This window comes from Frieseomelitta varia, unplaced genomic scaffold (assembly GCF_011392965.1).
Source record: "Frieseomelitta varia isolate USP_RPSP 00005682 unplaced genomic scaffold, Fvar_1.2 scaffold_780, whole genome shotgun sequence".
In the NCBI taxonomy this organism is placed as follows: Eukaryota; Metazoa; Arthropoda; class Insecta; order Hymenoptera; family Apidae; genus Frieseomelitta; species Frieseomelitta varia.
Window position 1 is genome coordinate 39,143 of NW_025110568.1, and position 12,176 is coordinate 51,318.

Genomic DNA, 12,176 nt, shown 5'->3' on the forward strand with positions numbered 1-12,176 from the left:
CAATATTTTCTGAAAATTTTTGGAAATTCTAGGAATTTTTCAACGTACAGTAACTTTTCCTATACCGTGTATTTTTCGTTGGCACATCAGTTTCAATATTTTTTGAAAATTTTGGAAATTCTAGGAATTTTTCAACGTAGAGTACTGTTTCTATACTGTGTATTTTTCGTTGACAGGTCAGTTTCAATATTTTCTGAAAATTTTTGGAAATTCTAGGAATTTTTCAACGTACAGTAACTTTTCCTATACCGTGTATTTTTCGTTGACAGGTCAGTTTCAATATTTTCTGAAAAATTTTCAAAATTCTAGGAATTTTTCAACGTAGAGTACTTTCTCTATACCGTGTATTTTTCGTTGACAGTTTAGTTTCAATATTTTCTGAAAAATTTTGGACATTCTGGAAAATTTTCACCTGAAGTAAAAGAATTCACGTTAAACTGCCATAGTGACGGATCGGCGGTGTTTGCACGGTAATCTCCGTTTATCATATTTGTTCTCCCTTTCTTACGAGGGCAAATGGAACGACGGTTTCCCTTGCGCGTGAAGCGTTCGTGGCTCGAGCTCGCGTTTAAGAAATCGTATGAACGATCGACGATTCGGTTGATCCGCTTTTATGCACTATCGATGCCCGCGATACGTAACGCGTAACCAGAGCAGGAACGGTATTGGCTGGCTTACATATTCTATTCCGCCGATACGAAATCTGCACGTGAGCCAGACGATCATCGAAAGATTCGATTTCCCGCTGGCTTTGATCGCGCACCACTGAAATCTCCCGATTTAAGGACTACTTATCTCCCGCCCGCGCGATTCCTCGCTACCGAACACGCACGCCGGCAACCGGATAAGAACCACCACTCTTACCGAAGTATTATTTCCCCCGTATTTTATCTCCCGTCGTATGCGCGTGTCTGTTCACGGGCAGAAGCAAAGCGACTCGCAATAAATCCGCCTCTTTCGTTTCTCTCGGCGTTTAGTCTAGTCTAACGTAAACGTTGGTCGCCGATCGCTTATATTTACCGATATTGGACGGATGGTGCGCAAGTTTCAAAAATTAATATCACCCACGTTTTCCTTTCACTTGCAAGATTTGTTTAAAAGCGCGGTTGATTTTAGTCTCGAGCGTTGCCGCTTTTGAGCCATCGTCGGTTATGGTTATGAAAAATAAATATCGCGAACGCTGTCGATAGACACACCCGGCGAGTGGATGTATTGCTCGCGGCGTGTCTCGGTTTGCGAGAAAAGTAAGATATCGAGATATCCGACTGGCGTTGCATCGTTTCCCCCTTTGTTTCGCGATTGATCTTGACGAGCAATCGCTGTTATTCGGTCCCGGTCTCTCGTTTTATCGTGAATTGTCAATCAGTTGTCGCACGCTCGTGACGAAAGCGACGACGCAACTTCGGCAAGTGTGTCTCTCTCCCAAGGAGAGGCGGAAAACAGATTCCGAATCGATCGGAGAAGCAACGCGATTCAGGACGATACATTTAAATGTTACGCTTTGGCGCTGCTTGTGAAATTCGTAAGACGTGTTTGCGAAACGTCCTCGGCGCCGCGAGGACAACGTATGTGCCTCTCCGTACGCTTCGGTCGTAACTGAAACTTTCATAACTGATGCGATTGAGTTGGTGCATGTGTATACAAACTATTCGTTATCGCGCGGTATCGTTCGCATTGTCGAGTGTTCAAAAATCACTTGAATATACCTGCTCGTATTCACAAAGTTAATTCGATATCGATTCCACAAATGAATTGTAATTAATTGATTCTGCACTACTGTCGCGAATGAATTGCAATTAATGTTAACTCTACGAATTAATTATAATCAATTAGTTCTATTACTTTTACCGAAAGACTAAACACAGAGCGGAGGAGAGCTAAACCGCCGAACGAAGTACTCGAATCGCAGCGGGATCCCGACGCGTTGATAAAACATTTTTCAATTGAAGCGAATCGTGTCGTTGCTGTCGCGAGCGTGCAACGCGAAACAAAGAGAAGACATTTCGCGAAACTATGAGAAATCATGAATATTTATGCATTTAGAAATACATTATATTCGTAATGCACTGGAAATATTAAATCTGTGACTACGAGCAATTTAATGCTTCGCAAAGCACACGGCCAAACAATAAACAACTCGAACCCGGCGCAATCGCCATTTTTTCTTTTTTTTTTTTTTTTGTTCTTTCCTCCAACCCCGGCGATAAACATTATACTTTTTAATGAAGCTTACAGCGCCGGTGTTTTTTCTCTCCCCCCCTCCATTGAAAAGCTCGTACAGCATTCAATAATACTCTCCATTTATCTCGTTATTTTCTACGAATATCGTCTGAATCGTCAGAGATCTATAAAACACCGCGTTGGCTGATAGAATAAACTCGTTATACTCGGACCAGTCGGAACAGTCGACGATGGCCGGTGATTCAATTAATCCCCCCCCCCCCACCCGGGGGCGAAAGTTGTCGCGGTAACAAAAAGCGGGAGAGGCAGAAGTAAAGAATCGAATCATCGTGGGATGGTTTGCGCGAGAACCCTTCCGAAACATCGACGAACAGGTGAAACTTGGCCTGGTCACGAGATCGTGACAGCAACGGCCTCTGCTCGTCTCCGAGTAATTAAAAACGATACAGGCTGACATTGATAGTTCAACCTTCTAAGAACGAGGTATTTAAATCCCCCTTCGTTAGTGGACGAAGTTTAATTTTACATGTTTTCGTATAAATTATTGTGGTTAATCAAATCAAATAAAGACTCAAAACAAGAAGAGAGAGACCGTTCGGCTTTCTCAGATATTATATAGGTGTCGATATATCGGACGTTAGTGCTTGGAAGGTTAAAGTCGTTACCTGTGGCCACCCCAGGTTGCTGCTGGGTCAATTTCTTGCTATCCACTCTCTCCCTCCGTTTTATGGAGAGCCAGAGCAACTAATTTGATTACGAGATCACCTCCTTTTCACCCATTCCCTTTCTGCCTATCTCTGACTTTCCACTCGATGCTCGGAGAATTCGCAGCTGCGCGAGAATCGGTGAAACTGCAGGACGCGGGTTTCATTTCAGCAGTTTTATTTCCGATTCACGTGTGAAGAGTCTTGTTGGATCGGAGATGTTTGTGCATTTACGTTTGAGAAGTACTGACGTATGTAGAATATTGTACACGTACCGAAATGTGAAGCTAATGAAGGTAACTAATCGAAATCGTTCTACTGTATGTCAAACTTATATAGAAGAGTTCTATCCACGTTTTACGGTATCACAATGGCGTTTCCTTTTTTTTTCATGCAGTAAATTAAAATTCTAAAGCTATTAATAAAATGTTAAAGAACCTGTCAGCTCAAATAAATTTCATCTGTTTAAATTTGATATAATATGAGAAAAATTAAAGAGGAGAGAAAAATAGATACGATCTATCGTTGTAGAAGATATAATTAATCGCAGACTTTCTAAAATATTACTGATTTAAAACACGAATAAATACTTCTTCTACTGTACGTTTGCAAAACGTTCAATATCTTCTGATCGTTGTGCAAATGAAACAATGACAAAAGTAACGTAAGAAAAATATCAAGCTGAAACTAACTACACATAACTCTTGTTGAACTCGTTCGATTGAAACATTTCTTTGACACATTTTACTCCAAGCTTTTATAAAATCGAGTTTGCAGGATTCATTCAGACTCTGAACTTACACGCTAAATGTCATGTCCAATTCACGTTTAATCACGTCGTTAAGAAATACATTTCAATCAATCTTTTCTGTTACCTTTAAATAATCAAATGTACAATTAATAAATTCTTCATTCCGTTAATCTCCATCGATCGCTGTTTCAAGTCGTTAGATTCAATAAATAACTCTCGAAGTTGTCAGATGTGGCAACGTTGTCCATATCTTTTGATTTTAATTCTCATCGCTAGTAGTGCTGCGGTGCAAGACCCGTCTAAGTCGGTACGACAGGTTGTGACACGAAAATGGTAAGTCCCGAAATCGCGGGACAAAGAAACCACGAGATACTGTATCACAGACGAGGTATTATTTCATACTTGTCACTGTCTTTCTTTTTTTCTTCTTTTTTTTCCCCAAATCGTCCGATCTTCGTCGATATGTACGAAGAATCCTACGATCTCATAAATCGTCGGAACAGTTTACGTCGACGTGGAGCGCGGCGATCTTCTTCCGCATACCGGATCAATTAGCGCTGGCTGCTGGCCCATTGTGACGTGGTTAATAACGGAAGGCTCGATATACCTAGCCGATGCAATTAATCAGTATCCACGGAGCAGGCTTTCTCCTCGTTCGTTCTCTCCTCTGGCTGTCGTCCCATCTTGTTCCAGGGGACCGTTGCACAGAAGCGTGGCGGACGTCAAGCGCGCCACCTGTGCACCGGCGCCGCGGAGGAAGCGAGAGCAACTGAGTAGACGACCCCTCTCTCGTTTCCTTGAACCCAGGTATATCAGTCACATCGCTAATTGGAAATCGCTCGTGCGATCTACGGTGTCTCGAGGCGCGCTAGCAATTAGGTGCGCGCCTACGGACCTGGCAGCCGCGTTCACCGAGCCACTCTGCATTCGAGATCACCCTTTTCTCTCTCTCTCTCTCTCTCTCTCTCTCTCTCTCTCTCTCTTTCCCTCTTCTTTCCTTTCTTTCCTCGCGCGACCGCAACCGTATCTCGCGCCGCTTCTGACCGTCTCCGTTTTCGCCGATTTCTCACCGAGCTTGCCTTGCTTTTCCATTTCACGGCTACTTGCCTGTCCCCCTGCCCCTCCCCTGGCGCCAGGATTAACACCAGAACTACCAAAATGGTCAAAATAACCATTTGAATGTTTTTGTTAAAATATTTTATAGATGTGAAACAGTATATCTTTGGAGACTTGAATGATCCTTCATAAATAAAAGCTTGTGCAAGCCTGTTGCACTATTACTTGCCTCCGATGGAAATATTATGCTTTGATCGCCGGTGATTCCAGTGTTAACAGTTTCATGGGTTTTCTTAGGTTTTCGTTGGTTTCGTCGAATTGACGAGATGTGCCATTTATTTATTAACGTACAGGACGTGTGTCATCGCGTTCTTGTTTGATTAAATATAATTCATTCACACAGATTAAGCTGTTAAATTTAATGGTTGAGTGTCTTTAATTCGAGTCAGTAAGATGTTAAAATAAAAGTCAGAAAGATAGATGACAGAAGTAACGAAGAAGTTTATTTTCATGCATTTATGAAAACCTTTGCTCAAGTTCGTAAAAGCGTATTTTCAGATTAACAGCCGAATTAACAGAATAATTCGATAATAGTGTGAAATTAGTGGTAGAGGAATATTATACATAAAATGTATTGTACATAGCACATTTCGCTTTTTTTGGGTTCGCAGATTATATATCTTGTCATGTTAATCTTGAATAATATCAAAGTGATAAAAGTGGCAAATTCTTTGTAACAATTCTTCTCAGAAATTTCACACATGCAAAACACACACAGATGTATTTTCAGAGAGTCGAATGATAAATAAAATCTTCCATACTCTATTGTATCATAAAGTTTTCTTTTTAATTTTTTTTTGCTCTACTTCGATCTCTCTGATGGAAATTGTACGGTTGAATCGTCGGTAGTTCTTGAGAATCATCGTGAAATAAGAGTAACGCTCTTATTACGCACGCCCCGGGAATTTTTATAATCTCCAGTTACTCAATTAAAATTGTAAATCGCTTAATCGCTTAACCAGCTCGAAGTTTGTCAAGTAGTAGTACATTTGTTCGTGGCGACCGGGTTGGCAATCGCGGCCAACGCGGCGACGTATATATTTCATCGAAGAAAGCGCCGGCAATTTTACGAAAAAGGATTCGCGACAACGGGGAAAAAGATATTTGTTCTCCTGTTACGCGAGTAACTAGCACAAGCCGGTAACTGGCCACACACTGCGGCTTCCAGCTACTGCCAACAAATAAAACGTGTCACGATTCACATGCTCCATGAACACTTAGGTGTTCATAAAACACTAACTCCCATCTCGTTCACGCAGTTTCGCTTTCCCCCGCTGTAAAATGGTTACACGACCGTTACGGAGTTTTCTTTTTTTCTCGGCCGTTAGCTTGTACATCAACCGTACACCGTTTCTAATTGTTTTGTAATTTAAAGTCCACGCAAAGTATCCGCAAAGTGTGTATATTTCCTCTCCGTTCGCGCGCTCGTTTCACGGATTGTTTTCACTCGTGAGTTTTAATCTTTTATAACTGTATCGCGGCAACGTTAAAAAAAATGCCGAAGAACGCTCGTTTTTTTTTTTTTTTTCTCTTTTCTTTTTCGAGGATGAAACATCACTCGGCCGTGACGTATATTTGATATTGAAAATTTCTGCTGAAACAGAAATTTCACGTTGCGTTCTTAATTTTCTGCCATTAAAACGTACGTTTTGATATTTTCGACTCGTGCTTTCGCAGCTGCTAAATTTTTCAAAGCGAAATCAGGATGTTTCGCCTGTAACTGCCGTTTAAATCCTGGATATACTCGTGCAAGCTCACGTTTTCACATATGAAGCCGATCTTAATTTTATTACGAAATTAAAATTTCGTTGGAAAGTTTTATTATATTTACATTATATACAGGTATAATTACTTTGTATTATATAAAAATAAATATAGCACATGATAAAAGTATATTATATTATATTAGAAAAATAAAAATATATTATATTTGTATTATATATATAAATATAATTACTTTACATCATATAAAGTATTATTACAAAAATGTTTGCGCAAACTTACGCGTCTACGAATAAGATTGAAAAGATCGAGTTCGTGGGAAATCTGTTGCGTCATCTGTCAAGTACCATAAAGAATACTCCTTTAAATTTTTCAGAAATGCACGAACCTGCTACACGGTAGTCTACTAACGATCTATTCTAGTACGCCTCGTCGGCGTGACACGTTTAAAGCAATTGAAAGGGGCACGCTGCCTGCAATTTGAAGTTACGATTCTCTAAAAGAAAATGGCCCATCGTAATAGTCACGACGCTGATAAAGCAAACGTTCCCCGGTACAATGAAATCGCGCTTGAAAAAAAAATGTATATATATATATATATATATATAAATCTTCCTCTCTGTATTTCTCTTCGTTTTTGTAATTTCTTTCCTCCCATTAGTATCACTTTTTGACCCATTTTTCCCCGATCTTTTTGTCGCCAGAACTTTTCCCATCGCTTTCTTGATCTCTGTATTATTCCGTAATTAGTCGTGGTTCTCTCATTTCTTTAATATCTGTGTCCTCCAGCCTCCTCTGTCTGCCAGCTGTTTTATTCGTTCTGCTCCACTTTTTTTTTTTTTTTTTTTTTTTCTTTCTTTCTTTCTCCCTCCACTACGTTCTTTCTTTCATCTTTCCCGTTAATTCTTACCTCTCCACCTATTTCTTCCCCTCGCCCTCCCCTTCCTCTTTTTTTCCTTCTCTTTCTTTGCGTTTGTTCGCTTACTATGCTCGCATATAGCAACGGGGTCCTCTCTCTCTCTCTCTTTAATTGATCTCTCCTCGTCCACCCTCGTTTCGAGCGGTTTCCACCCTCGGTCAATAGAAACACAGAAGGAGATGGTTTATCTCCGATACCATAAACGTGTTTAGGTGTTATGGTTACCACGTTGAGTTACGGGCCAATATTTCTTCGTAATTATTCCACGGGTACGGAAGATTACTATCGAGAACACCGGCTGCGTTTATGCGCGTACTCCCTTATCTCGTTTCAAGTTTATCTTTCTACGATACTCTTCCCCTTTTCTTTCTTCCTTTTGCTCGATTATTGTTTTAACATTCGTTCGAGTATTGCGAGAAACAGCGAGACGGAGGGAAGAGCAGCAACGATGAAACATTGACGGTAATTTAAACTGTTATAGCTTATAACGACGATCCACTTAGCCTTTTGTTTGAAAGCACGAGGCTTCTAGTCTCGCAGTCTCGGAGTTCAGTTTTTCCACGTTAGATGAGTCCACGTTACGTGTCGGGTGGGAAGATAGTACTTACTTTCCTCTCGAGCATCGTGAAAGTTTGAGACAACGTCTTTGAGAATAGTAAAAAAATGGCTTTCGTGACCAGAGCTATCACGATCTCACCTCGAAGATTGAAATCTCCTTTTCGCAACGATCTCTTCGAATGTGCCGTACGATTTTATCTCTGCCGTGCCATATTCAAAGTTCAATAAAATACAAAAAAAAAAAAAAAAAAAACAGAGAGAAAAGGAAGAAAGAAAGAAAAGGAAATCGCAAGAAACAGCAAGTTTCTCATAATCTCGTTATAAAAACGATTGGGGATGTTACGTGATTTAAAATCATCTTTGAAAAAAAAAAAAAACGAACTCGGGACTGTCAAAGTAAAAATTCTTCACTGTAGGTTATTAAATTGTAGAATTTAGAACTTTCATCATTCTAAGACAGTAGAAGATTAGATTCTTTATTAACGTAATAGTGAAATATCTCAAAGTTGTATAATTAATGCGTATTTTATTAATTGTACATGTATTATGATTATAATATAATTTAAATCATTATATAATTATAATTATTATAATAATTATACGATTATATATTTAATCATATATTACAATTATAATTTAAATCAATGTACATTCATGAATAATCGATGGAACAGATAAAACAGATACTAAATAAAAATGAAATGTAATACATGTGCAGATAAATATCAGAGTCCTCGTAAATTATATCAGTTGTTTATTTTAATTGTTTACAGCGTTAAAGCGATCATAAATTTTTCAATGTTACTGATGTACTATCCAAAGATTTTGCAAGATGTATTTAAGATATACTACCATGTAATATAACAGTTAATTAATGCCTATTTCATTAATTGTACATTTATTATGATTATAATATAATTTAAATCAATATATTAAATAATAATTATTATAATAATTATACGATTATATATTTAATCATATATTACAATTATAATTTAAATCAATGTACATTCATGAATAATCGATAGAACGGATAAAACATAGATAGTAAATAAAAATGAAATATAATAGATGTGCAGGTAAATATTAGAGTCCTCGTAAATTATATCAATTGTTTATTTTAATTGTTTATAGCGTTAAAGCGATCATAAATTTTTCAATGTTACTGATGTACTATCCAAAGATTTTGCAAGATGTATTTAAGATATACTACCATGTAATATAACAGTTAATTAATGCCTATTTCATCAATTGTACATTTATTATGATTATAATATAATTTAAATCAATATATTAAATGATAATTATTATAATAATTATACGATTATATATTTAATCATTTATTACAATTATAATTTAAGTCAATGTACATTCATGAATAATCGATAGAACAGATCAAACAGATACTAAATAAAAATGAAATGTAATAGATGTGCAGATAAATATCAGATAAATATCCTCGTAAATCATATCAGTTGTTTATTTTAATTGTTTATAGCGTTAAAGTGATCATAAATTTTTCGATATTATTAATGTACTATCCAAAGATTTTGCATGATGTATTTAAGATATACTATCATGTAATATAACTGATGTATGAAAAGATACAACTGCGGGGAGCAAGTGAAATTAAAACGAAACGAACAATTTCGCAAAGTTGATTGACAAACGTGTAATTAATACTTTGATCGACCGGTTGAATGAAAATCCGCTGGTAGGAAGATACGAATGGCGCCATTTATTTCCTATCATCCCAACGGAAGAGATTAGTGCAAACATTTCGCATTCATTCGTTATTTCGAGGCGAATTCCGTTCATCGATAAGTTCGTGTCACTGTGAATTAAAATCACAGTCGACCGAGTAATATTTTACCAACGATTTTCATATTTCGGCGCTGTGCGCCAACGTTTCTCGTAGATTTCATCGCAATTGGATTGCTTGAACATCTAAGAAATACACCAACATTTGTTTTCGAGCATATCTTCGAGCAGAATTCGATAAAATATTCAACCTTTTTAGTACCCGGGAGCTGTTATATTTATTTGTTGATTTTATCCTAACCTCACGGTCGTAGAACTTACGATAAATATTATCATTGTTAATTTACAGTGTAATTTGCAGTGTAACTCATTCATACGGATTCGATTTACATCGATATAACCGTAGTAGTAATGCCAGACGATACATGGAAAAATTGTAAGAAGTTAATACCGAAACTGTAGTCTCCTTGATGTTCTCCAGAGTCCTCCATGATTTTGTACGTTTCCTGATCTCTCGTGTTTACGAGAAATGTTTAATTTGTATCGGTTTACAACTGTATCACAATACAACTCCGCATGCTGTACGCCCACATGATATTTTTCGAAATTCTCAAATTACGTTTTGTTAAATCAATACGTTGCATCGGTGTGTCGGCCGAGAACGTCAGTCGTTTTCATGACTATGTACACGAGCAATGCCGAGCTGGAAATATTTTCAACGATATTTTGTAATAATTATTTTATTGCGCGAGTTCATGAAAAATCGACAGCTCTTTCAAATTCATCGCGATTCCATAGACACGAAATTATTTATTGAAGTTGAGGTTGTCATGCTTCTCAAATTTCTTTATTGGAAGACAAATCGAAAGAAAAGAAATCACGAAATCGATTCTATATAATTTATATATATATATGTACGTGTACAAATAAATTATTATTATTATCATCAAAGTAAGTTTTAAGTTTGCTGTATGTTTGTTTTTTTGAACAAACATAACACAACACATTACCGATATTTTTAAATCGATCTAATTTAGCTCATGAATTAAATAAAGACTCGTGAAACTTTTCTTTGTCTTTTTCAATTTCTTTTTGAAATATTTAACAAATTTATATATGTGTGTGTGTGTGTGTGTAATTTATAAAATTTATATAATTTAATAAAGTTTTATAATAGAAATATATTTTAGTAATGATTTAAAATTAATAATATTATTTATAGTTTAAAGTAATGAAAATGAACTTTTTTAAAAGTAGATAAGTAAAATTTATTTCGTACCTTTTGTATATTAATTAATTTATTTTAATAATTTTAATTATCTCGAAAGTAAATGATCTAAATATATACACATATATGTATATATATATATTATTTTTGTAAAATAAAAATAAATAAATATATATATAGAAATTAAATGTTTATCGTATTTATTAATATCTAGTTTTTTTTAAATAAATTTAATTTATTCACATGTAGACTAATAATTGAGATGTAAACCAAATATAAGAGAGACAAAATCGAACAAAGACGAAACAAAATCGGGAGCACACAATCTGTTAAAACTGTGTAGTTAACTGTGATTGTTATCAACACTCGTAGGAACTTTCTTGCATCGTGAGGTCACGACGTCGAACGTCTGTCAGACATCGACAGAATATCGAGATAATGAGGAATCCTCGATGGCAAAAGTCAGTCGTAATTGCGCGAGAGTATTTTTTTCTTTTTTTTTTTTTTTTTTTTTCGTTTTTACTCGCGGCGGCAAGTCGAATCGGTAAAATTAATTTCTCATTATTTCGCTACCCCTGGCGACGATTAACGAGGGGCTCGCGACTATTTCTTCGCGCGAAAATTCCTGGGGGTGGCGAAGAGTTCGGGTGATTAGTTGGAGAATCGCTGCGGGCCGCTGACAGATTAATTTTCAAACGCTGCAAAAGAAAAAGGTGCCTAACGATTCCGATAATTTTCATAATTCCGCCTCGATAAATCCGTTGTTTCGTTGTGCACCGGAGTTTCATGGTCCGAATCGCGGGCTTCGCGTTTTCAAAGCTCCTCGCCTCGTTTCTATCTTTTCACGCAAACGTTGAGTATCTGCTGTTAATAGCAACTATTCGATGTCATAATCTTTATATATTAATTTTTATTTTTTCTCATCTTTTTCTGTATTAATTATTATTATAAAAATATTTTTTTCCCTTTTATTCAATTCTTACCTTTCAAGTAGTTCCTCATACTTTCGAACGCGTTTTATATATTTTTGTACAGTATCGATGAAAATTTCCGATTCAAAAGAATTGACGTTCGTAATCTTACAAGGATACTGAATCAGTGACAAATTTGTTTTTTTTTTTTCTTTTTTATTTAAATCAAGACTGTGAGTGTATACTTTCACGCGGGACTGGACAAATTTTATTCGAACCAACAATCTCAAGCCACGAGCAAATCGAGTTTGCAGATGATCTTTCA

At 36.6% G+C, this 12,176-nt stretch overlaps 1 protein-coding gene across 1 annotated transcript in view; it reads left to right on the forward strand.

Annotated features, from left to right (window-relative positions):
* The window catches only part of LOC122535865 (protein rhomboid-like), a 163,352-nt gene that overhangs the window by 36,706 nt on the left and 114,470 nt on the right, over positions 1 to 12,176 (forward strand). The window lies entirely within an intron of this gene.